Source organism: Protopterus annectens, chromosome 3.part0, assembly GCF_019279795.1.
Source record: "Protopterus annectens isolate FY-2018-M chromosome 3.part0, PAN1.0, whole genome shotgun sequence".
Taxonomy (NCBI): Eukaryota; Metazoa; Chordata; order Ceratodontiformes; family Protopteridae; genus Protopterus; species Protopterus annectens.
The window spans coordinates 374,058,848-374,086,585 of NC_056731.1; the positions used below are offsets into that span (position 1 = coordinate 374,058,848).

A 27,738-nucleotide genomic window follows, 5' to 3' on the forward strand; every position below is an offset into this window, starting at 1 on the left:
CCCAAAGAATACCTAACAGCAGTTGTCTACCTAGTATCTCTAGAGCTTAAGTCATATCTGCACTGTCCAAGGCCAAAAACATGGCCTCAGTTAGACCAGATAACATCCCAGGTTGCTTACTAAGCAATCTAAAATGGAACCTAGCTAACATGCTTGCCATTCTCTTTAACAATAGCCTGAGAACTGCCTTTGTGCCAGCAGAATGGAGAACAGCAACAGTAATCCCCTTTCATAAAGGGGGGGCCATCAACCGACCCTGAGAACTATAGAACCATAAGTCTAACCAGCCTCATCTGCAAGGTCATAGAAAGGATCATCATGGACCTTATCAACAAGGACATAGGTGACCTTCAAACTCTAAACCAAATCCATTTTGACTTCATTAAGTGTAGAGCATGCTTACTGAACCTAAGAACCTATGAAGGAGGAAATTAGAAATACTTACAGAGATGGATAAACTTCAAAATTACATTAAAACTATACTGAATAAGAGGTTTGAGTTTCTGCAGAACGAGGCTAATAAATCTTTTTTTTTTTTTTTGAGAATTCACCAGGCCTTCATAAGAGATGGAAAGTTGTTACATCAACAAAAGCAACACAATGTATTAGTCCAGTCCTCTGACCCATTGATTCTAGTGTAGAAAACAGGAACCCTAGAGAAACGTATAGATTTTTTATGACTTACTCCACTTTCTATGGTACTGAGAAGGAATGGGAGGTGGCAAGAGAAGACATGCAGATGTACCTTAGGTTGGCTAAATTACCTAACTTAACTCCTGACTAACCAGTGTTGAAACTAATTGAACCCATTACTTATAGTTTGTTACTGGAGACTATTAAATGCTAGGTCACTGGGAAAAGTCAGGATTAGAATACAAATACAGTGGATGTTCAGGCAGGTAAGGCCTATGAAGCATTTAATGCTTATTAGGATGCAAGTGGAATGTTTCACTTACTTATGAAGCTGAGTCACTCTACTTGCTTATGGTGTTAGCTGCAAAACTATCACAAGGGAGTAGAAAAATTAGAAAACCCAGAGAGGTAATGGTGTAGAGATTATGATAGGGGATCTAGCAAAAAAAGAAGATGGAATAACGTCAAAGGAAATCTTGACAAAAATATTTAACTAAGTTGCTACCATGGCTCAACCATTAACTTGGTTTGAATGTTATGTATATATGTAGATGATAATAAGTATATGAGATTAATATGCATTTAGAATGTGTATATAAGGACTAGGCCTTAGTGAAAAAAAAGATTATTTACATGTCAAAGTATCGAACACACACACATGCATACAAACACACACCCAGATGCATGTATGTGTGTGTTTGTGTATATATATATATATATATATATATATATATATATATATATATATATATATATATATATATATTTATATATGAACTTATGTCAATTTTATGAAAGAAAATTTTGTAGACAATCATCGATGGCACCTTGCCTTGACTTCAGTTATCAAATAAAGAAAATGAGTGATTTTATTCAGAGGTTTATAGGTTTGTATTAGGCTATCGCCCACCAAGGTCTTTATTAGCCTAGCCATGCAACCCAACCCAGTTTTGCCCTTGATTATACTGGACACCTACATGGTGGAGGTGTTTTAATAATGAGGTAGCAAAGGGCTGTGTGTGTGGGTGAGGTATGTTAGTTTGGGATTGGTTAACATACTGTCAGCCTCTGTCCATCAGAGACATGGGGGGTTAGACCAAGGTGAACTTATGATTTTAAGTCCAATGATCAAGATTTTTCTTGAAAAGGTTCAGGGATGAGCTCAGTTTCACATGGATGGGTTACCTGTTACATAGTACAGGGATCCTTTAAGACATATATTGGTCTCTCCAGCATGTTTTATATATGTCACATGCAAAGTTCAGGTCCTTGGATCTAGTGTTCCTAGTGCTGTTTGTTTTGCAGATGTGCAAGAGGTCCATCAGAGCTGGGTCTGATGATGCATTATATGAAAGCCCCAGGTGGAGGCAAAGGGGAGAACTGGCATCATGGAAGTCTGGATGAGGGACTGTCTGAGGCCTCACGGTCCAGCAGAGTTACACAAGGCTGGGAAGGATCAGAGGGAAGCTCCGCTGAAAAGCTCCAAGACCATGGGTGACACTGCACGATTTGGCAGCTTTCAAGAGCTATGTAACTCAGGAAAAGAGCTCTCTCACCTGTGTAGAAGTGCAAGCCTGGAGAGGGTCCATCCCGATGGAAGTCTGGAAGGGAGAGACAGGCAGAAAGTGGCCAGGCCAGGAGAGCTCCAGCCTGGGAGAGGGGCTCCAGAGCAAGGCCCCCTCCAGGACAGGAGTCTGGAAGGGGGAGAGGGGCAGAAAGTGGCTGGGACGGGAGAGCTCCCACCTATGTGAGAGGGCCTGTATCATGCCCCCCCCTCCCAGATGGAAGTCCTTGGGGGAGTGACTGGCAGATGGCTGCGAGGCTTGGAGAGTTCCTGCCTGGGTGAGTGGGGTCAGGTGGAGTCCCCCATGACATAAGTTTGTAAGGGAGTACTGGGTGGAGGGCTGCAGTGCATGGAGAGCTCCTGCATGGGTGAGTGGGGCATGGTGAAGCCCTCCATGATGGAAGTTCATAAGGGAGCACCAGGCAGACAACTGCCTCACCAACAGAACACATATTGTCAAAGTCAGTGACTCCACCTCTACCAGTAGACCCATCACCAGTGTTGTACCGCAGTACCTGATGGCATCCCCAAAAAATCACAAAGTCTTCAGAGCTGCTCTGGATGGGAGAGTAGGGGGGACTTGGAGGCCCTCATCAGAACAAGCCTGTCCCACAGCGGCCAAGGGGAGTTCTGTGAAGCCGGCCATGATGGAAGGGTAGCTCCCCTGAGAGGCCCCAAGGGTATGTGTGACACAGCATGATTTGGCAGCCTGCAGGAGATTTGCGGGAGATGGGGACTGTGGTGCTGTGGATCAGAAAGGAGGGGTACTCAGAAGCCCTCATGAGAGTGGACCTGTCCCTCGGCGACTGAAGGGAGTTTTGTGAGGCTGGCCATGATCTGAGGGAAGCTCCCCTAAGGGGCTCCAAGTGACTTGTGACACGGCACAATTTGGCAGCCTGTAGGAGACATGGAGGCAGTGGGGTCCCCTGAGGTGACTCAGGGGCAGCAGCCAGGGAAGGAGGTCTCTTGGAAGGGTTGAAGGGGAGGCCCATTGGGGTTAGCCCTTAAGGGTGCACCGGGCAGAGGGCTGCGGGGCTCGGAGAGCTCATGCCAGGGTTAGAGGGATCAGGCAGAGCCACCCATGGTGGAAATCCGTAAAGGAGCCACTGGTGGACAGCTGCAGGGCCTGGAGAGCTCCTGCCTGGTTGAGAGTGTCAGATGGAGCCCTACATGATGGAAGACTTCAAAGAAGGGCTGGGCAGGAGGTGATGGGGTGTAGAAGGCTCCTACAAGGTGAGAAGACATCAGACCTCACCTTGTACCTGATGGCATCCCTAAAAAATCACAAAGTTCCCATGAGGGCATTTCAGCGGCTCCAACTACAATCAGATGGAAGCTCCCCTGAGGGGCTCCCAGGGCACATGCGACACTGCACTATTTGGCAGCTTACAGGAAATATGTGGGAGGTGGTGACCATGGTGCTCTAGATTGAAAAGGAGGGGGGCTCAGAAGCCCTCATGAGAACTGATCTGTCCCTTGGTGGCTAAAAGGAGTTCTGTAAGGCTGGCTGGGATTGGAGGGAAGCTCCCCTGAGGAGCTCCGAGGGCACATGCAACACAGCACAATTCGGCAGTCTGCTGGAGACATGAAAGCAGCAAGGTTGCCCAAGGCAAGGCAGGGCAGCAGCCAGTGAAGGAAGTCTCTTGGCAGGGTTGAAGGGGAGGCCTCTGGAGGTCGGCCCTGACAGAAGCCCTTAAAGGAGCACTGGGGAGAGGGCTGTGGAGCCCAGAGAGCTCCTACCTGGGTGGTGGGTTCAGGCAGAGGCCCCCATGACAGAAGTCCTTAAGGGAGCCACTGGTGAATTGCTGAGGGGTCCAGAGTGCTACTGCCTGGGTGAGCAGGGTCAGGTGGAGCCCCCATGATGGAAGTCCCCCCAGGGTGAGACGCAAATGAAGGAGAGAAGTCCCAGCTGCCTAGAGCTGGAAAGCTATCCACATGAGCCATGGACAGGAGGGCAGAGCCATACATCTGGCCCACCCCAGGAGGCTGTCTGTCGTACTGCACTTGGCTGCCCACCCAGGGCAAGGCCCAATGCCAGCCTACCTATTTCTCATGCAAGGGGGCCACATCGGCCCTCCTCCACCACCCAGAGTCCATCAGCGAGGGAGCTAGTGTGAAGGCCAGGATAGGGAGCAGCATGTCCGTCCCAACAGCCCCCGCCATCCCGACCACCACCCCATCTGCGACCATGCTCAGAATGCGACCTCTGATCAGACTTGGTGACCCATTGAACATAAACATATTACCAAGTGGAGGAAAATAAACTAACCAGGATTCCATCAGTAAAAGCAAATGAACAGGGAAAAACCAGTGCTGAATCCCCTTCCAGGAGACAGGTGCTGGGAAAATGTGTTGTACGGAAGTTCATCTCCCAGGGGGCCCAAGTCCTTGTGATCAAGACTCAGCCCTTGGATGGTGTGAGACTGGTGGTGGCCCTTGGTGCTTTGGGATCAGGTCTTCCTGGAGTTAGGTTGTTTGTGAAGGCAACCCAAAGCAGGTGGTAAACTCCAGCTAAGGCTAAACACCAGCATGAGACTGATAGTGAACAGGTACTGTAAGGGAAAGTTGAAAAGAACTTTGAAGAGTGAGTTCAAGAGGCCATGAAACTGTTCAGAGGTAAATGGGCGGGGTCCGCATGGTCCACCCGGAGGATTCAACTCGGTGGCCATGTGTGGCCTCCCGTGTAAGGCAGATTCCCTTTTCCCTCCAAGGTTGGAGGACCATCCCCGGGCATGCTGCCTGCCATCAGGTGCATTTCCTCTGCGGCAATGTACCGCAACTGGCTTTGGGTCAGCCGGGAAGGCCACACTGTAGGTGCCTTCCCTCTCCAGAGGGAGTGTTACAGCTCATGACATCAGCTCTCACCGTACCCTGGAGTCATGGAAAATGGCTGGGGCACCCAACCCTGCTCTCGTGGTGGGGCCAGGGTCCCCCCATTCCCAGATGGACTGTTGACTGGACTGGACTGTCCTCTGTGCTGACCAACCTCATCCTGCCACCTGGCCCGGGGTTCACTACAACATCGTTGGCCCACCCATCCCATCTTGAAACATGGACCAAGGACTCTAACAGATGCATGAGTCGAAGGGTGGGCAGGAGATGCCACAATGCAATGGAAGTGAGGGCCAGTGCATGCTGGCTGTGGCAGGATCCCCCCATCCCACACAGGGGCGCACCGCCACCCCATCTCAACCATCCCATCAGGAAGGTGGACCATCAGCATACCTGGTGGGACCCAAAAGATGGTGAACTATCCCTGGGCAGGGCAAAGCCAGAGGAAACTATGGTGGAGGTCTGTAGAGGTTGTGATGTGCAAATTGGTCATCTGATCTGGGTAGAGGGGTGAAAGACTAATCATACCATCTAGCAGATGGTTCCCTCCAAAGTTTCCCTAAGGATAGCTGGCCTAGGCGGATGCATTTTTATCTTGTAAAGTGAATGATTAGAGGTCTTGGGGCTCAAACGATGTCAACTTATTTTCAAACTTCAAATGGGTAAAAAGCCTGACTCACTCACTTGAAACTGACCATGGAATGCGAGTCCAGTGGGCCACTTTTGGTAAGCAGAGCTGTCACTACAGGATGAGCTAAACACCGGGCTAAGGCACCCCAATGTTGAGGCACATCAGACCTCCAAAAAGTTGTTGGTTGATACAGTCAGCAGGATGGTGGCCATAGAAGTCAGAATCCACTAAGAAGTGTGTAAGAACTCACCTGCCCAATCAACAAGCCATGAAAATGGATGGGGCTGAAGTGTTAGACCCATTCCTGGCCATCACTGGCACTGGGAGCCAAGGGGTCTATGCAGTGATGAATAGGAGGGCTGCCACGGTGGCAATGAAGCACAGGGTGAGGGCCCAGGTGGAGCCGCCACAGGTGCAGATCTTGGTGGTAGTAGCAAATACTCAAATGAGAGCTTTGAAAGCTGAAGTGGAGAAGAGTTTCATGTGAACAGCAGTTGAACATGGGTCAGTTGGTCCTGAAGGATAGGAGAGCACTGTTCCAAAGGGATGGGCGATGGCCTCCATTGCCCTTGGCTGATCAAAAAGGAGTCGGCCTCAGATCCCCGAATCCGGAGCAGTGGAAATGGACACCTTGTGGCGTCAAGTGTGGTGACACAAATGATCCCTGAGAAGCCACTGGGGGCCCCTGGGAGAGTTCTCTTTTCTTTGTAAAGGGCAGGGTGCCCTGGAATGGGTTCACCATGAGAGAGGGGCCTGTGCCCTGGAAAGCACTTTGTTTCTGATGGCATCAGGTGAGCTCTCGCCAGTCCTTGAAAATCCAGGGGAGAGGGTGTAAGTCTCATGCCGGGCCATACCCATAGCAGCAGAAGGTCTCCAAGGTGAACAGCCTCTGGCATGTTAGAACAATGTAGATAAGAAAAGTCAGCAAGCCAGATCCATATTTTTGGGATAAGGATTGGCTCTAAGGGCTGGGTCAGTCAGGCTTTGGCATGAAGTGGGGCATGGCGCATTCCGTGGCTGGATGAGGTGTCACCCCCTTGCCATGCTCACCCTTCCTGGGAGGGCTAGGCAGAGTCAGTGGTGACTCTTAATGAGGGCGTCCCTTCCTGTCTATCAACCTGGCTGTGGCAGGCAACAGTCCTGACCGCCATCTCACATCATCTGGCAGCTAGCAGTTGACTTAGCACTGGTGCAGACCAGGGGAATCTGACTGTTTAATTAAAACAATGCATCCCGAAGGCCTCAGAAGGGTTTTGATGCAATCTGATTTCCCAGTGCTTTGAATGTCAAAATGAAGAAATTCAGTGAAGCGCGGGTAAATGGCCTGGATGAACTATGACTATCTTAAGGTAGCAAAATGCATCATTATCTAATTAGTGACATGCATGAATGGGTAAACAAGATTCTCACTGTCCCTATTTACTATCTAGTGAAACCACAGCCAAGGGAATGGACTTGGCAGAATCAGCAGAGAAGAAAGACCCTGTTGAGCTTCAGTCTAGTCTGGCACTGTGAAGAGACATGAGAGGTGTAGAATAAGTGGGAGGCCTTGGCCACTGGTGAAATACCACTACTCTTATAATTTTTTCACTTACATGGTGAGGCAGAGGGGCAAGCCCCACTCAGGCTCTTGCTTCTGGCTCCAAGCACCCAGGCATCTGGGCATGACCCGCTATGGGGACAGTGTCACATGGGAAGTTTTACTGGGGTGAGACACCTGTCAAAGAGTAATGCAGGTGTCCTAAGGTGAGCTCAGGGAGGACAGAAACCTCCCATGGAGCAGAAGGGCAAAAGCTCAGTTGATCTTGATTTTTGGTATGAATATAGACCGTGAAAGTGGGGCCTCATGATCCCTCTGGCTTTATGGGTTTTAAGCAGGAGGTGTTACAAAAAGTTACCACAGGGATAACTAGCTTGTGGTGGCCATGCATTCATAGCGATGTCACTTTTTGATCCTTTGATGTTGGCTCTTCCTATCATTGTGAAGCAGAATTCACTAAGCATTGGATTGTTCACCCACTAATAGGGAATGTGAGCTGGGATTAGAATATCATAAGAGAGGTTAGTTTTAGCCTACTGATGATGTGTCGTTGCAACAATATTCCTCAGTATGAGAGATACTGCAGGTTCAGACATTTGGTGTATGTACTTGGCTGAAGAGCCAATGGTGCAAAACTACCATCTGTGGGATTATGACTGAATCCCTTTAAGTCAGAATCCCACCCAAACATAACAATACGGTAGTGCCATGGATCTCCATTTGGCCAGGGATAGCCAGCTGGAAGGTCATCGAGGAGTGCCGCTCGTCACAGGGTTGGAGCATGGACAGAAAGGGGTTGCCTCTCTCCAGCAGTGCACTGCATGCTCATGGGAAACCGGTTGCTAAATCATTCATAGATGACCTGATTCTGGGTCAGGGTTTCTTATGTAGCAGAGCAGCAAAAAGCTGCGATCTACTGAAAGTCAGCCCTCGAGCCTGAGTTAAGAGACAGGGCCGTAAGGAGATCTGTGCAGAACAGTGTATTCATAACCTGGATTCTCCTGGTGAGAAACCTTTGAGGGTGTTCCAACTGCTTCAGGTGCCTGGATTGTATATGCCAAAGTGGGCATTGTATTCAGTGATGGGTCTGATAAGGGCTAAGAAGAGTTGTACTATAACTTCTTTGGACCTAGATACCATACCACTACATATAAGTCAGGCAAGAATAATTTTCTTACTCTCGTGGCTACATGTTGGTCAAAGGCCAAATTAGTATCAGTATTTGCTCTCAAATCCTTAAGTATTTAGTAATTTCTTAGGGATATTTTATCAATGGAGTAGTTAGTTTGCTGGTCTTATCCTGCAACTCCATATATACCAATTCCAAGACTGTGCAACAGTGGGAAAAAGAACTTTCTTAACCTCACTGCCCTCAGTCTCACACTGGCACACACATACTCACACACACACACAAACACACACTCAAATGCACACACACATGCACACACATGCACACACATGCACACCCACGCAAACACACATGCACACGCGCACACGCACACACACACGCACACACACACACACACACACACACACACACACACACACAGACACGCACACATTCTAAATATATGCATACACACACACACACACACACACACACACACACACACACACACACACACACACACACACACACACACACACACACACACACACACACACACACACACACACACACACACACACAAACTTCATCCACTAAATTCACACTTTGATAAACACATGCACATTTGTTATCCAGTCTCGTGCTCACATACATATATGCCAGTCAAGTACACATTTGCAGTCATACATAAGTGTACATCAATCAGTTTCACCCTTCTTTGCATATTTCTGTTAAAATAGGAATTGGATTCCTGTTTTAATGAAGGTCTTAGTTTGATAGAATTTTTGGAACTTTTATATTTACATATATATATATATATATATATATATATATATATATATATATATATATATATATATATATAAATAGTTCCTTTAGATCACAGTTATCGTAAATGAATCGTCATTAACTTCCAAATTTATTTGTAAACCACAGAAAAACAGCTAGCGATCCAAACCTCAGCCAAAGAAGTCACTATTGTTTGCCAAGAAATATAGAGTTCTATATCAAAAGATGAAAAATTGTTTATTGTAGGCAAGTGCTTTCATGGTGCTGCTCACACCACTTCATCAAACCTTTATATTTATATATATTTATATATATATATATATATATATATATATATATATATATATATATATATATATATATATATAAAATGTGTGTGTATATGTGTTTTATATATACACAGATATATATGGATCTAGGACTGTTGAACGAAACTTAAACAGTCTGAATCCACTATCACCGAACACACTTTAACGAAAGCGCTTTCACCAAAAAAGCGCTTTCACTAAAGTGTGTTAAAAAAAAAAAAAAAAAACATTAAATCTACTTTTACGCAGGGGGGAAAGCCCCCCCCCCTGCACCCCCCACCCCCTACATTAATATTCTCACTCCGAGATCGCACTACAGTGGGGAAAAGGGAATTTTCCCTTATACACACCGTAGTATGACCGGCACAACAGGAATACTTACGCGAAAATGCTGCTTCGGTGAAAAGCATTTTCATGTAAGTATGCCCGCCCATTAGTGATTTGGTGAAAAGTGCTTTCGTGCAAGAGTCCTAGACCCATAGATAGATAGATAGATAGATAGATAGATAGATAGATAGATAGATAGATAGATAGATAGATGATAGACAGATAGATAGATAGATAGATATGTGTATGTGTGTTTTTATACACACACACACACACACACACACACACACACACACACACACATATATATAAACATATAGTTTTTTCTGTTTCTGTCTCTCCTTGTCTCTCTCTGTCTCTTTCCTTCTACTCTACTAACCATTTGATATGGTCAATTAATGCAATAATTTGTTCCTGATTTGACTGCACCATACCTCTTGATTTCTATGGTTTAGGCATAACATTGTGATTTTTTGCCCTGTTATTTAGTCTTGCTTTTACTAAAGTTACCAATTTTCTTCAAGTAGTTGGACTTATTTAGGGTGCATACATTATTAAATGATCGAAATACGACTATGCAAAGATTCCTTTTCAATAATTTTATGGGGTCTAGTACCTAAATAACTTCTAGTCTGAAAAATAAGAAAGTGGTCCTCTTTCTAAACCTCTGCTATGATTTCTAAAAATGTATTTATTTATTTGAAATATGTTTGTCAGATAGTCTGTCTGGGTATGTATGCATTTTCAACAGAGGTCTGGGGGAAAAAAGCCAGTGTTATGATTTTAAATTATCAAAGGTTTAACAATATGTCTCATACCAAATATTTGATTGGTATTATTCTATCAGTGTGTGCAACTGTCTTGAGCTGGCCACTGTATATTACTGTTTATAAAGTTTGAAGTTAAAAAAAAAAGTTCTGCACATTCATTAAATCCCACCACTTGTGTCTCAGTCAGTGCAGGATGTCCATCCACTAAGTTTCTGTCAGTACTAGACTTGAAACCAGCCTTCCTCAGCAGTGGCAGTCTAACTCGCATTGTAAATCCATCCCTAATCTTCATCTAAGCCATATTCAGACTTAATTAACTTGTTCATGATAGTTCATCTTAGGGTCTAGGACAAGTCAGTGACCCCAAACCTCCAATAAGGCAAAGGCAGAAGAGAAATTTCAACTTCTCTTTATTTTTTTCCCTTTCCACCTCCCACCAAAATGGTCTACCATTCCTCTGGCAGTTTTAGACCTAGTTTTGTAAGAGCAGCCATGTTGGACTGAAAAGTATACCTCAGTGTTAGGAACATTAATTCCAACTATCTCATATCACTTATTGATATTCAGGTCTAATTGGTTCTTCTAAGAATATGATCTCTGGAAGAAACTAACTCCTCCCTGGTCAACCTGACTAGCAAATTCACCTTGAAGACATTAACTTTGCCCATGAATAATGACTGTACTGCACATCCCGCTACAGTTCTCATCACCTGCCCCAATATCATCTATATCTTTTTTCTAACCTTTACTATGCCCTCTCTCACATAACGTTAGAGTAATTGAACATTTCTGATTCCCAGGTAACCCGGGACCCTCTACTTTATCAATATTAAAAGTAGAATGGAGGACTTATGACATCCAAGCATACAATTAGAGATCCCAAGTATTCATCATTTTTTCTTTGCAGCTCTTTGCACATAGGTTCATAGGTTCATACTAGGCTATCTGCCCTAGGGCATTTATAAGCCTAGCCAAAATGTGTTTGGCTTTCGCCACCCATTTTAAATTTATTTTGCTATGCCCTTTTTCGAGGTTAGTATACTGTGCCTCTGTCTAACAGTGACACAGAAGTGATACCCGGGGTAAACCTACGATCTCCCATCCACTCATCAAGATTCCTCTTGAAGAGAGTCAATGAGGGACTCTGCCTAACCTGGACTGGGATTTTATTCCAGAGTGAAGGGAGCCTCTGGGTTATGAATCTGTCCCTCCAGCATGTCCTATTTATTTCAGTGCTGAGGTTCAAGTCTCTCAAGCGCGTAGCTCGATGGGATTTGGATTTTCTGAGGTGCAGCATGTCCATTAATTCTGGGTCGGACATGGCTTTATACGTCAGGCACAGATCGCCTCTGAACAGGCGGTATGCCACTGAGTAGAGCTGGAGTTTCTTTAACCGGGCAGCATATGGCATCTGTTTGAGCCCTTTAATCCTTTTGGTGAGATACTTTTGGGGTCTTTCCAGTTGCTGCAGGTATCTGGTAAGGTACATCCCAAAAGGGGCATTGTACTCAATTATGGGCCTGATGAGGGATGAGTAAAGAGGCACGATGACCTCCCCTGATCTAGATGTGAATCCCTTCATGATTAGGTGGGCTATATAAAATGTTTTTCTAACCACTTTGGCCATGTGGTTGTCAAATGAGAGATTGCTATCAACTTGGGTCCCCAGGTCTCTAATTACTTCTTCTGTACTTAATGGATTACCACCTATGTGGTAATTTGTGGGCACTTTGTTTTTGCCAAAGGGGATGACTATACACTTTTTGGCATTTAGCTTGAGGCCATGGCTCTGGCACCAGTTGTCTGTTTCTATGAGGCCCTTTTGGAGGATGCTTGTGTCAGCTGGAGAGTCGATTATGGCGCCCAGTTTGCAGTCATCTGCGAACTTGGTCAGCCACAGTCCTTCCATGTTGGCCTGTACCTCCAAGAAATATATACCGAACAAGAGAGGTGCCAGGACTGAGCCTTGTGGGACACCACTTGTAACTGGTTTGGAGTCTGACATGGCTCCAGCAATTCCAACCATGTGGGTTCTGTCCTTGAGCCAGTTTGCAATCCATCTAGTGACATAGGGGTTTATATTTAAGCTGGTGAGCTTATCTATAATGCCCGAGTGGGGTATTGTATCGAAGGCTTTTGCGAGGTCCAGGTAGGCTGTGTAGACCACCTTCCCCTCGTCAATGGCCTTGGTGACTGTTTCAAAGAAATCAACCAGGTTTAAGAGGCAGGATCTGCCCTTAACAAAGCCGAACTGGGTAGGATCCAGAGTCTGTAGGTCCCCAATATCTTTATTTATGAGGTCCATGATGATCCTTTCCATAGCTTTGCAGACCAAGCTAGTCAGGCTTATGGGGCGATAGTTTCCAGGATCCGTTGAGGCACCACCTTTATGGAGAGGGACCACTGTTGCTGTACGCCACTTTTTGGGCACATATCCTGTAGTAAGGCTGAGATTGAACAGTAGTTTTATGTTTGGGTTTAGCTCTTCTTGGAGTTCATGTAGGACACAGTCCAGGACACCATCTGGTCCCATTGATGCTGTGTTTTTTGCTTTAGAGAGGGCGGCTCTTACCTGAGCATCTGAGATGTCAGGGGGGCAGCACTCTGCTGGGATAGATATTTGCCCTTTTGATGGGGGGGGGAGTTTGTGCTGAACCTGTCAGCTAGGATGTTGGCAATGTCTGTGGGTTCGGTGTATTTTTTGTCATTTTGGACTAATTCTGAGCATATCTGGGAATTACCACCCAGGTTCCTAACATAACTAAAGAAAGCCTTGTGATTATCCTTAGTGTCCTGTGCAATTTTTCTCTCGAAGCTGGCCTTAGACAATTTTATGAGTGCCTGTAGTTTTTTGCTAATACTGATCAGTGATGCATTCCCTTTTTGGGATTTTGCTCTATCATTTAGTAGCTTCCTCCTTCTGTTGTATAGTTCGTTTATGGCTGGGGTCCACCAGACAGGACGTCTGCCTTTGGAGGATTGGGTCTTGGTTTTATTTGGGATCGCATGATCCATGCATTCCTGAAGGTGTTCATAGAATGTGTTTATAAAGGATTCTGCGGTCTGGGCCGTATTTTCCACAGGCCCGGGGGCTTTGTAGGATTCCACCTCAGTTTTGAGGAGTGTGAAATTTGATTTAGAGAAGTTTTTCACTGTGGTTTTCTGGGCAGGGGGTTGGGTCGAGATGTGAATATCTAGTGAGATTAGTTTATGGTCTGATCTTACCAGTGAGGGATACACTTCTGGTCTGGAGCATAGAGTCCCCATGTTGGTGATGATCAGGTCCAGTATGTTTTCCCCTCTTGTGGGAGTGGTAACAAGTTGTTCCATAGCATTTGAGTTTATAAATTCTAGGAACCTTTGGGCTAGGGTGTTGGAGCTAGAGTAATGCTCCCAGTCTATGTTTGGGTAGTTGAAGTCGCCCAATATAATGGTGTTTGGAGAGACCTTCATATTTTCCAGTGTTCTCAGGAAGGCCAAGTGGGGTACCTGGGTTTGGGAGGGTGGTCTGTAACAGGCTATAAACTGGAAGGCAGTTTTACCCACTGTTAGTTGCACATGGATAGTCTCTGATGCTTTGTGCTTTGCCACCAACCTGGAGGTGTGGGTATCTTTGATGAATATCGATACTCCCCCTCCTTTTGTTGTTCGGTCCAAGTTTTGGGGCCGAAAAGCATGGTATGAGGTATAACCTGGTAGTGCTGGGGTGCTCTCGGGAGCCCTGAACCAAGTTTCTGTTACTGTACAGATATCGATGTTCTCCATGCTAAGGAGAGTTTCGAGTGTGTGCATCTTGAGGTTTAGACATCTGGCGTTGAGTAGCATTACTCTTAGTTTCTTATCCCTTGTGATACCTATGGAGGTGGGTTTGTCTTTTGAGCCTTGCCTAAAAAAGGCACTATGGGGGGTAGCAAGAGCCTCTGCCAATATCCGAAAGCCCAGGGGTGACAGGTGCAAGCCGTCCCTAGTGAAGCATCGTGGCTTGTCGAGCATATCATCCCAAGCTGACAGGCATTGGATCCCCTTTGAATTACACCAGTACTTAAGCCTATTGTTGAAATTGATCATCTTGTCTTCATATTGTGGCATAATTCTTGGTGAGGGTAAGATGCTACTTAAGGTCAGGGTCATACCGGCCTGGGCTACATGCTCAGAGAGCTCCTCTATGTCTCTTTTCATGTAGTCCAAGGAGGTACGTCTCAGGTCATTCACACCAGCATGGACAATGACTGAGTCATATTTGTACTTGCCTTGGAGTGACCTGAGTGCTTGTGTTATGTGGCGGATCCTAGTGCCCGACAGGCTGCTCACCGTGACCCTCTCCTTGTTCAGCCTGGTGAGCGGGACGTGTTGTTTAGTCTTAAGGGCTGTGACTGTTTGGCACACTGGCTTTGTGAGATATGTGTTGCACGTGTTTTGTTTTGGGGTAGTGGTTGCTTGGGTGTCTTCTTTGGAGGTCTCTGCTGCTTAGGCAGATCTTTATTTAGAGCCTCAGAGTATGTTTTTGTGTGATTATGTGTTTGGTTTGCTGTCGTGGTAGGTCTATGTGAGACTGGAATTGTAGAGAGTGTGGTTTCCTTCTCCTCCTGACTGGTTATGCCAGTACTGAGTTGAAAGAGCTTAGCCTCCAGTTTGGCTATATGGTTGCATCTCTCACATGTGTTGGAATTTGTTGGGAGGAGGAGAGGGTTGTCTGTGTACATGAGGCAGTTATAACATTGCCTCAAGATTCCCAGATTCTCCAGCTGGACCGGAGAGGAGATTGACAACTGACCTTTGGACATGCTAGAATAATATTGGGAATTATTTGATAATTGAAAACAAGGGGCAGTGGGGAATGAGGGTGTAGTGCTTTTAATTTTTAGTGCTGACTTATATAATTGCTTTAGTGAGCAAGTGCCAGGTAACTTAAGTGCAATGTGTTACAGGTAACTTAAATGCAAAAACGACAAACAGTAACTTTCTTTCAAGTGAAACAAGGAAATAAATACAGTAAGCAATGCAGATATCACTAGTGATCCACAGAAGCGCTGAGAAGCCGCGTATTTGGTGGAATTAGCGTTCCAGGGAAATAACAAGCAAACAAACAACAAGCATATAAACAAAGCTAGATTCAGCAGGCCTGGATCTAGTCTATGCTACAGCAAACAAGGTGTACCAATTTCAGTAAGATACAGTTCAAATATTCAGGCACTATAAACCTTTAACCAGAAGGGCAGAGTCCAGCCTCTTCTCCCACAAGAGTGCAGACCACGAACCTTCTTAATGTAAAATAACTGGCCTGAAGCTCAAGTGCTTAAACCAGAACTAATACACTTTAAGAATAACAGACACTGGGCTCTTAATCAGCAGTTCCCAACTTAGAAGGATGAAAGCTACCTATCCTGCCACCACAGTGCATGCCACAAACCTTCCTAATGTAAAACAACTGGTCTGAAGCCCAAGTGCTTAATCCAAAAGACTTAGAATGATAGCTACACTTTAGTCAAGTTACTACCAAGCAGTAATAAATACAATTGAATACTTTAGAGAATGCCTGGATTAGTGCTCAAGTTACACAAACAAAGCTAGATCCAGCAGGCCCGAATCCAGTCCATGCCACAGCAAACAAGGCGCACCATAGTCTGTAGGGGATCAATAGTGAGTAACAAATCTTCCACACAGTCTACAACCTTAATCAAAATTCTTGTAGAGGCTGGAGCGCCATAATTATGCTCCAAAATGGAAAAAAGATAAATATTTTATGCATTTCTTTAGTGCGAGACCTGACAGTAACAGCTCTTTCAGAGGTGTGTAACAAATGTTACACACACCCTAAGTGCAGTTACAGCTAGGTATAAGGGAAGGGGCATTCCTTTATTCTCAATCGCCCCTGAATTACTTTCCACGTATATCCATGAAAGTTTACAGATGTCATTCTGTAAGTATTTAAAAACTTTCCCAGATTTTTTCCTGCAATATGTACTTGCTGTCTATGAGACAGCACTCACTAAGTGCCTACTGTCTTTCAAAGCCTGTAAAACACTTCATTTTTTTTTCCTGTAAGTAGAAGTACACGGAGTAGATAAAACTCCATGCACTACAAAGATTTATGATTGAGTCTCACCAAATATAGCCCATTATTATGTGTTCTCAAAATGGATGGCAAGATTCACCTCTCAAGCTTCACTCTCGAGGTGAATTTCTTGGCATCCATGTCTTGGACACATAATGATCAGAGACCCAATCATAACCCTCTATGTTCTCCACACTCGCGTAAAAGCCTCATTCCTAATTATCTTCCCTACAGGGGATTCAAGCATGAAATTAAAAAGAAAGGGAAATAATTAGTACACCATCTGTTTTTTGTATAACAAATGGCTAACAAAAACCTCATTGCATCTTACCTTCATGTAAGACCTTGAGCAAAATTCTTTGACGAGAACCCTAAAATATAATGTCTTCAATACAGTGAACAAAATATGTCAACTAACTGTACCAAAAACTGCAGTGACATCCCAAGGTATCACTGGTGATTGACCTAGAACCTTAGTGGATAATAGAAACCCTTACGGCATGGTTAAAATGTGGTTCTAAATGTTTTTTTTACCATGACAAAATCCTTCTTTTCCTTACTCAGTAGAAATAGTCATAATCAACACCTTAGATAAAATCTGGCCTTCCACACAAAATAAAGAAATGGGTCAGTGAAAAGACACAACAATGGGGTCCTTACAAGGCTTCATAATAATTATTACAATGACTTCAACAGAGTACTGTGAAATACCCTTCTCAAAACTATTTAACCATCCAAAGTATGGGGCCAAATGGTGCGACATTGTTTGTACATTTCTTGCCACAACCATCTGGTCACAACAGTTTGCACATAGGAATAACTTTATAGCCATATCAGGCCCCTGTACCACAGTAGCAGAAGAAAAAGAGAGTGGACAACATAACTTGCGATGTCTCAAGCTGGCTTTACACAGACTGCTGGCCAAACACTTATCTGATAAAGGATCCATCATGATGGTTTTAATTAGTTTGAAGTACTATAAAAACTTGCTAGCCAACCCTTGCAGATGAATACTTAGGTCATCTGATAAGACAATTTTTGAGTAAGACACACCCTTCCCCTTTTCCTGATGGTCCTCCATTTTTACTATCATCTTCACTGGTTCATAAGCCAAACTTTTCATCATTACTCTGGTTTGTAAATACGGGAAGTACAACTTTTGGTCAGTTACTGCCTTGTACTTTTTCTTCCAACTCTTTAAGCAGTTGATCTGTTGGTGATATGATTATTTCAGCCTGCAATGCACACTTCTGAGTTGGGAGATAAGTCAACTGTTTTTCTCCCTGTGGCTCCAAAACACTGAAAACACTGGATGATAATCACCAACCCTTACCTCTGTCCTGATGGGAGAGGGAGTAGCAATTCAAAATGACTAGACACACAACTCCAAGTCCTTGAATGTGGAGACTGAATAACCAGAAATGCAGACTTCCATACACTAAGTGCATGATTGCCATTTCTCAGAATATTCACTTTTTCCAGCGTACGACAATCTCAGAGTTAGTATGTAAAAGTTGAGGAGGCTTGTCCCCCACAATGGGAGTGCAGAAGAGCTTGCTCCACTGCCCAAACAAATTTAAATGAGAACAATGTTCAATATTTGCTGTTCTCCAGCTTTTTCATTCTTCTTTTTCTGCCATTTTGAAATATTGCGCGTCCTGACATTTCAATACAGAGCTGTCCAGATATGCTAGAAAAGAAAAGTTGATTGGTGCTAGGATATGATCTACCAGTAAATTTAGAGACACCTTAGTGGTTGTCTGTCTGGGCAGCAATCCCATTGACATTAAAAAAAAATCTAATGTGTTGCTTACTTAGGTGCATTACCAGGAAAAGAAGCCAAGCACTGATTTCACCTTATCATCCACCATAGTCTTAAATGTTGCCATCTTAGTTACAGCTTCATAGGTGTATATTAGGCTAATGACCACTGGGGCATCCCAAATGTATCTGGCAAGGTTTTTTTGAGCCTTAGAGGTTATTTTAAGGAGTTTATGTGAACCAGAGTATAAGTTTGCAGACTGCCTCTGTCCATTAGAGACATAGGTGCTTAAATAGGGATAGGGAAGAACTCTGCTTCACATGGATGGGAAGCCTGTTCCAGAGGAGGGAAATTCTCTGAGACATGTACCTGTCCCTCTAACATGTCTTATTTTGTTTTATTTATTTATTTATTTGTTTGTTTGTTTATTTTATTTATTCTTTGTTGACCAATTTAATCCCACCAGGCTAGTAGCATGTTTTCAGTGGAGACCCAAGGTGGTCTTTATACTACTAGGGAAAATTTGGCCAGGACATCAGGGAACTTTCCCTACTTGTCATTGTTCCGAATGGGACTCATTTTGCAGGGGCACTTCCTGTTTCCATTCCAGGCACAGAGTCAACCAGGAGAAACAGGGAGCCAGATGGACAGAGAAGGAGATGATGGAGAGCTGAGAGAAATGAAGGAGAAAGCGAATATTGAAACCAGAGAATGTGTGCAGGATACTGAGGAAATGTTTCAAAGAAATCTGTTTGATGGAGATGAATTAGAATATGATGGATGTATAATTAAACCCCTCCAGTCGGTTGAGTTGTGAGATGATTTACTTAAAGAAATGGTGATGGAGAGTGAGCCAGAAAATGAAGGAAATGTTTCCTGGGGTGGGACATTATGTAAAAAATAAAAAAAGGATGATACATAGATAATCCTAAAGAACAGTGGTGAGACGAAAAAGAAAACATATGCAGAGAAAGTAAAAGAAGGCAGAAGGGAAGTAGCAGAAAAGAATGCAAAAGAAAATGAAAAAATAGAAGTATATGTTAAGGATTCAAAGTAAGGAAGACAAAGAACATGTGTTTTGGAAATGTAAAAGAGTAAAAAAAAATATGAAGTAAACTATGTAAAGATGTTTTTAAGATATAAAAGAAGCAGATAAAATAAACATGGATATAATTAAATATGGATATTATATAACAGAAATAAAGAATATGTTAAAAGAATGGATAAAAAGTTATTTTATGTTATATGGGTTATATGGAATAATGGTAAATGGACTTTAGCAGCAATATTAAGTAAAATTAGATGGTGGTTATGGAAATAGGAATGGTGGTCTAATAGGGATGTAAATTTAGTATGATTGTAAAAGAAATTATGAATATGTCTACTGTATATATAGATTTGTATATCTATATATGTGTACATTTGTAAATATTTGTAAATAGGTAAATATTTTTAAAGATGTAAATACGTTGTAAATAAGAATTCTTTTGTATATAAATAAAGGATCCCTACTCTTTTTGATAGATGCCATAGGATATTTTACATCCACATGAGCTACCACCTACTCAAGCAGATAGGACCTTGCCTTAGCAATTCATCTGAAGGATGACACACTCAAGAATACAGCATCCCCCCCCCCTATTATGGTGCACTGCCATGTTAACAATAGAGATATATGGTGTGGGAATAGAACCCACAGCCTTTTGACCTAAATGTGAATGTTCTACCTGTTGCGCCAGTGACACTGCTGCGATACCACTGACACCATAATTTCAGAAGCTAGATTCATTTCCCTAGATCGAGTAGTTCTGATGCCACTGGTTTTTGTGGATATGCAAAAGGCCATCAGAGTGGGATCCAAGGATGCCTTGTATGCTAAACACAGATTGCCTCTCAACAGTCTGTAAGAAAACATGTATAGAGATAAGGCTTTGAGGTGATCTGGATAGGACATGTTGTCTACACTCTGTATTCCTTTTGTGAAAAACCACTGTGAACATTCCAGTTGCTGCATGTGCCTGGTTAGGTACATACTGAAGGGGGAATTGTACTCAATGTGGCTGATGAGGGCCAAATATAGGGAAAGGATGACCTCCTTGGACCTTTAGGCCATGCCCTTGCAAATAAGTTGAGTAACATAGAATGATTTCCTTGCTACTTTAAATACATTTTGGTCAAAAGCCAGGTAACTATCCACATACATGCTGAAATCCCTGACAACTGAGTCCGCCCTTAGGCCTGTGTTATAAAATGAGGTAGGTTCCTGTAGTGACCAACTTCCCAAAGGGTGCTATTTCTTGGCATTGGGTTTTAAGCTGTGGCTTTGGCACCACTCATTTGTATGTGTTTGTCCTTTCTGTATGATGTTAGTGTTTGGAGGGATTCTATGTCTGCTCCTAGTTTCTGGTCATCTGTGAACTTGGTCAGCCAGAGTCCTATGGCATTAGGCTTGATTTCCAAGAAGTAAATTCCAAAAAGGAGTGGGTCCAGCACAGAGTCTTGAGGGACTCTGCTAGTGACCAGCCTCTTTGTAGAGGTGGTCTCTCCTTCCCTAACTTACTGGCTCCTATCTGAGTGCTAACTGGCTATCCATAGGGGTTATTGCCTAATTCCATGAGTTTGGTTATAATACCTGAGTGAGATATAGGATTAAATGCTTTAGATAGGTCAAGGTAGGCAATATGTACCATTTTTCCCTCATCTATTGCCTTAATTACCTTTTCAAAGAAGTCCACCATGATGAGCAGTCATGATCTGCCTTTGACAAAGCCAAACTATGTTGGATTCAGTGTCTGAAAGTTTTCTTTGTCATTAGTAATCATATCCATGATAAATCTTTCCATGTCTTTGCATATTAGACTAATCAGACTTATGGGTCTATAGTTCCCATGGTGTCCATTGATGGACCGTTCTTTTGCAGAGGGATGCCCCTTGCAGTCCTCCACTCATGTGGCACAAAACCTGTCTGGAGGCTGTAGTTAAATACTGACTCCAGAGGTCATGCTTCAGGCTAATTAGAAGACATCCTGGGATATTATCAGGGCCCACTGATGCAGTGCTCTTAGCTTTAGACAGTGCATTAAGGACCTGCTCCCTAGTGATATTTGGGGAGGGTTATATTTGATGATATTACTTGAGGGCAGTTGGAGGAGAGAGTGGGTCAAAATTACAGCTGCATTTGTTGGCCGTCAGATTTGCTATATCTTCCAACTCCATGCAAGTGGCTCCATGAACAATCAGTCCTGCATACTGCTGTGTACTGCGTTTGAGGTTTTGAAGTTACTGACATTTGTTGAAACTAATTTACCGCCTGATATTCTTTACTGGAGAACCTTATATCAACCCTACTGAGGTTAACAGCATATATTCAAGGCCGTGCCACTATGCCTGTATATTCATCCACACAGAGCTGCATACACAAAATCGCAGTGTCTCCAGAAGATGGTTCCCTTGGCTGAAGAATGAGTCTCATCATACACAGAGCTGCTATGCACTGACAGCAGCATTACAGACTCTATGCTCTGCCTATATCCCCTGCATTGGCCAGCTTCAGGGATCATACTAACCAGATGTACTGCAATAGAAGAATGACAGAAAAATACTCAATGACAATATGTGGGACACTACCAGTACCACTACCCCAACCTCTGACTAACCCACCTACTTTAGGGATTTATGGGCAACCCTGCACATTTGCCCTACAACTTCATAGAAACTGAGGCAAAAGCCTCTGAGACTTCGTTTCCCTTTCAAGAGTCCTACTATTTTTATAATCATTACACAGTAACTCACTTAGCTGATCCCAAGAAGTGAATTTATGCTTGTAGCTTAACACAAGGGAACATCTTTTTATATCTACTTTGGGGTGGAGATTTCTAACTGACTATAGCTGGCATTTGAGGGAAGTCCAGATTATATATTCATATGTTCAGATAAAATATTAAAACATTAAAGTAATAATAAATTATGGCAAAAAATAAGGGAATATGACTGGAGTCCTCCACACCTTATTTGAAGCACAAGGCTGAGAGGATCCCTGAGAACACACACAGAAAAAGCACTCCAGAAGAAGCAAGTTAACTAACACACACATACATAAGCACACACACACACACACACACACACACACACACACACACGCACACACACACACACACACACACACACACACACACACACACACACACACACACACACACACACACACACACACACACACTCTCTCTCTCTCTGCAGTATCAAGCCACAACAATACAGCATGCCTCCTACAGCTCACACAGTGCAACTAAACCCATATACTACAGATAAAGTCTACCCCATTGATTGTGCCTAAATGCTGCAGATTCACATTGTAAGCAGCTAAGGCTGTTAGGGGTGATGCATACAACTCTGTCTATGAAGGGGAGATGCTGTCAGGGGGTGATGCATACAGCACAGCCTGTCAGGGGAGATGCATACAGCTCAGCATGTCAGGAGTCATGCATACAGCTCAGCGTGTCAGGCGTCATGCATACAGCTCAGCATGTCAGGAGTCATGCATACAGCGCAGACTGTTAGGGGTAACTTATACAGTACAACCTCTCAGGAGTGATACATACAGTACAGCCTATCATGGTGATGCATACAGCTCAGCCTGTCAGGGGTGATGCATACAGCTCACCCTATCAGCTATAATGCATCATACAGCTTAGCCTGTCAGGGGTGATGCATACAATACAGCCTACAGCTCAGCCTGTCAGGGGTGATATATACAATACAGCCTGTCAGGGCTGATGCATACAACACAGTTTGTCAGAGGTGATGTACACTCAAAACATCAGAAGGGGTACTAACTCCAAGTAGTTTTGGCCAGTACTATTCTGCATAACTACATCACAATAAGATCTCTTTGACCATTCCTGTTTTTTCTTTCAACACTGTTTGCAACAGGAAGCCCCACCCCCACCCCTTACCCCATCTAGCTGCTTTATATGCTAAGTAAAAATAATTATTAACTTTTCTTCTGTGTACTCCATGGGAGACATTGTGCTTGTCTGGCATTCAACTTAGCTTTATCAATTTACAATCTGTCTGGTAGCTTCACCTGTCTCCTCACCCCATCCCAACCCCACTCCATTACCTCAAATTAGATTCAAAGTAAACTGCCATTAAAAGCAGAAAAGGAAACAGTAAAGAAGTATCATTATAAAAACATTTTATTTAGTAACTCCATATATCAGGACAGCCACAGTCAGTCAAACACTTAACTTAAGCTTCTTGATTGTCTCCCTAGGTGAGTGAAAAGATCTTCACGTTTTCAATCAAAAGTTGCCACCAGGCAGACAAGGAACACTAGTTTTGACTTAACTTTCCTATGTAGGAAATTCATTATTTTCAAAGTCAGCATCCAGCAGGGTTTGGCCATCACTGGCCTAGATCTATAGGACTTCTGCAACCTCTCACTAGCATACTAGAAATGTTGCTATGATAGTCTGACTACTTTCTCCAGAAGCTTTTATAAGAAGAAGAAGATGGCACAGGTGATCTTTCTGCCCTTTGGGTACACTGAAAATAATTGCACTTCTTTCCCCTGTGATACTAACATTGACTTCCACTTCATGCTTAACCTCTTGACAACTTCAGCATGAGCTCCTGCACTTCAATGACAAGGGCTGAAATCATAATCTTATTTAGTGTATTTATTTATTTATTAGCCATTTGAGTGAACTGGTCTATCTTGCCATTTCAGATGCTCTGTTTGCAGTAGATGAAGGCAAGCTGGCATTTTTTTGCAGCATTTTATCTGGTGAAATGGGCAGAGAATGGAAAGAAGTGATGCTGGCACCCTATTTAGCTGAAAATACAGTCATTTAAAGTTAGCACTAATGAAATATGTGATCTGACATTTGATTTAAATACAAAAGACAGTGTTGTGTGAGTGAAAGATCCTACCCCATACAGTGGGTTCTACCCATGCAAACCTAAATTATTATAATTAACCCTAAGTTTGCTGACTGCACCTCAGAACAAGGGAAAGTAGTAGGCAGTGACACCATTCAATCTGACTAAAATGGGACAACAACACTTGCCACTACTGGTTATCATCATCTGGAAGTTGATAAGTCAAGTATAACATGTCAGAATATCAAAAATAGGATGAAGAGAGCCAAGGCTTCACCTGCATACATCCTCCTACCAGCAAGACTTGTCAGGGGTCTGTCACCCCTAAAAGCCTTGAACAGCTGCTTGCTTATTAAAGTACATCGTGCCAGCAAAAATGTTCTTTAACAAATTATATATTTTATGAGAAATGTATTAGTTCAAACACCTTTTTTATTTTAAAGAAATGCTTAAGTCAGGAAAGTTAATGACATAGTATCTCTTCAAGGCAGAGAAACTTTTCTGATGTGGCTATACAATGTCTCTCACTGCTATAAATGTTTAACTTGGGATGTCATTTATAGATTAGGGAACAGGCCAAGAAAGCACCAAAAAATCATTTTCCCTGCAAACAGTGCTGCTCATTATAGCATCCAAGAAGGATGCTAAAAAGACAGACAACATAAGGGGAAGTCCCAAAAATACAGTGTTAAAAGGGACCACGACATTCTTGTCACCACAATCACTTGCATGCACACACACATACACACACACACACACACACACACACACACACACACACACACACACACACACACGCACACACACGCACACACACACACACACACACACACACACACACGATAGATATAGGAAGAACAGAGAGATATGAAAAGTAGTGGAAATAGATGGTTGTTTCATTACATTTCTAATAGGGTTTTCAGGGTATAATGTTTGTCATGAGATCTAGCCTTCTCTACTACTACTTATCTTCTTGTTTCAGTTTTTATTGATACCATGTTCTGTCCCACCTCATTCTAAAGAGTAACAGCAGACAAACACCAATACTGGAATGTCATTCCGCAGTTCTGCTACTCTCTTTCTCTCTCTGTCTGAAGAGTATGTTTCCTGGCATATGTTCTTTAGTTCCTCTTCACTTACTCCTATTTCTGGCCTCTGCTACCCACAGTGGGCTTGCTGAAAGAGCCAGTTGTATGGTTACTTGTTTGTGCATCTCACGATTAAAAAGAACTGTAATGTAGCTCTTAGTATGATCAACATTTCCATAAGTTTTCAAGTCTAAACTGCACTGTGTATGATCCAGAACACTTCAGAGGGGAACAGACAGCATAGGGTATTGTACACAGGAATGACCCCATGAAACGATCAATGAGATAGCATCATCTAAATCACACTTGTCTCAAGAACCAATAAGGCGATCGAGACAAACATCTAATAATTCCTGTCCATACCACAAACAGACTATGCTAACAGCAGGGCTTTTTATTATGTAAACTGGTACAGAAGGGGATTTAGATGGCTATAATGCAGGCATGAAGGCTACTGAAACTATTCATTTATTTACATATGTAAAATATGATAGCCATAGTTATTTCACTGAAGGTGTCTGTCCTTTTTCAAGAGAAACTTATTTAGGAGAATGCACAACAAAACATCACTATGAGAGATACAATTATAAATAGATATGCAGTTATTATAGGATATATATGGCAATAACTTAAAAAACACACACTAAAGATTCAAACACAAATAATCACAGAGTAGGAACATTGTGATTTCAATTCTTCTTTTTCTTTCGGCTTTTCCTGGTTAGGGGTATCCACAGCGGATCACATGTCCGCTCATGATTGGCAGTGGAGTTTTACAGTGTCGAGTTGCCAGCCCGGCGCCCAACCTTCCACGGAAGGCAGTGGAACATTGTGATTTCAATAAGTCACTTAAAATATGACAATTTATTTAGTGCTTGATAAGTGAATATGTGACCATAGGTCAATCAAACAATAACTGGTCACAGAATTAGACTTCCATCTGTGATTCTAGTAACCTCAATTAGATGATTGCCATCATTTGGGGAATCTAGGGATCAGCTTGGCACCCACTGACTGTTTGTCTGTCCAATGCCAAATGGGGCAGGGTGGATTCATTGGAGAGTCCTAGTGGAGACTAGTGTTACAACCTGTTGCTACAGCAATCAGATGTGTGTATACATTGTGTGTGTGTGTGTGCGTGTGTGTGTGTGTGTGTGTGTGTGTGTGTGTGTGTGTGTGTGTGTGTGTGTGTGTGTGTGTGTGTGTGTGTGTGTGTGTGTGTGTGTGTGTGTGTGTGTGTGTGTGTGTGTGTGTGTGTGTGTGTGTGTGTGTGTGTGTGTGTGTGTGTGTGTGTGTGGGTGTGTGTGTGTGTGTGTGTGTGTGTGTGTGTGTGTGTGTGTGTGTGTGTGTGTGTGTGTGTGTGTGTGTGTATACAGATCAATGGCTTGAACAAAGTAACCTGGCATTTGGAATTAGCTGGGAAAGAAGGAAGGTGAGTTCAGCATTTAATGGTCAAAAGAGATGAAGGCCAGCTGTGGTTTGGTGCAGTAAACATAAATAAATAAATAAATGAATAAATAAACCAAACAATAAGAATATGTACATTGTGGCAAAGTATAATTCCAGTAATGCATACAGGGCCATATCAGAACACAAGAGTACTGATAATCCATAGATCTGATACTAGTGTATCTGAAGAGTCTACTGCAGGTGCTTGCATGCTAATAGCTTGCAACACACCTGCTTGCTACCAATTGCTCAAAAAAGCAAATTTTTGAACTCTCTTGCTTATAAAGATCCCTCCCACACCTGAACCTATGCAACTGTATTGCCCTATCCCAACCTAAATGCTAACCGTAAAACTCCCACCTAGTTCCCAGCCAGAGTTCACAATCCCTTACCTTAAATCTCCACTCCCCTTCCATAACCCTAAAATCTCCAGTCACGCCCTAAACCTAAAACTGCAGCCCCCTCTCTAAACCTAAATTAATCAATTGCCCCCTTAAGCTTAAACCCTCTCCTGCTCCCCAGCCTAAAACTCTTTTCTGCTCCAAAAACCTAAAATTCCCTTCCTGTTTCCTTAGCCTAAAACCCCTCTTCTGCTTCCCAAACCTAAAATCCCACACCTGCTCCCTCCTCATTGCTGCTTGCCTGAACTCATTATCCAGGTTGAGAGTCAGCAGCAGTCTACCCATGCTTCAAGGCTCCTGAGTTTCTGGCTGCGAGACAGTGCTTGTCTAGCTCTTGGGAGCTTGAGCGCCTGTACTAATCCTGTATTTGAAAGGGATGCCTTCTATGTGCCTGTTCTGTAGATGTATATATGCATACATACACACACACACACACACACACACACACACACACACACACACACACACACACACACACACACACACACACACACACTTTCATGTATATATAGATATATAGATATAGATATATAGCTATACATATAAAATAGACATGCATACACACAATGTTTTACTGGAAAGACAATCTACATTTAGTAAG

General features: G+C 43.2%; 1 non-coding gene across 1 annotated transcript; it reads left to right on the forward strand.

The window, feature by feature from the left end:
* Window positions 1-4,397: 4,397 nt before the first annotated feature.
* On the forward strand, window positions 4,398-8,147 carry LOC122797520. The gene has a single exon (XR_006364194.1). It is a non-coding gene; the product is annotated as a 28S ribosomal RNA (ribosomal RNA).
* The last annotated feature ends 19,591 nt before the right edge of the window (window positions 8,148-27,738 follow it).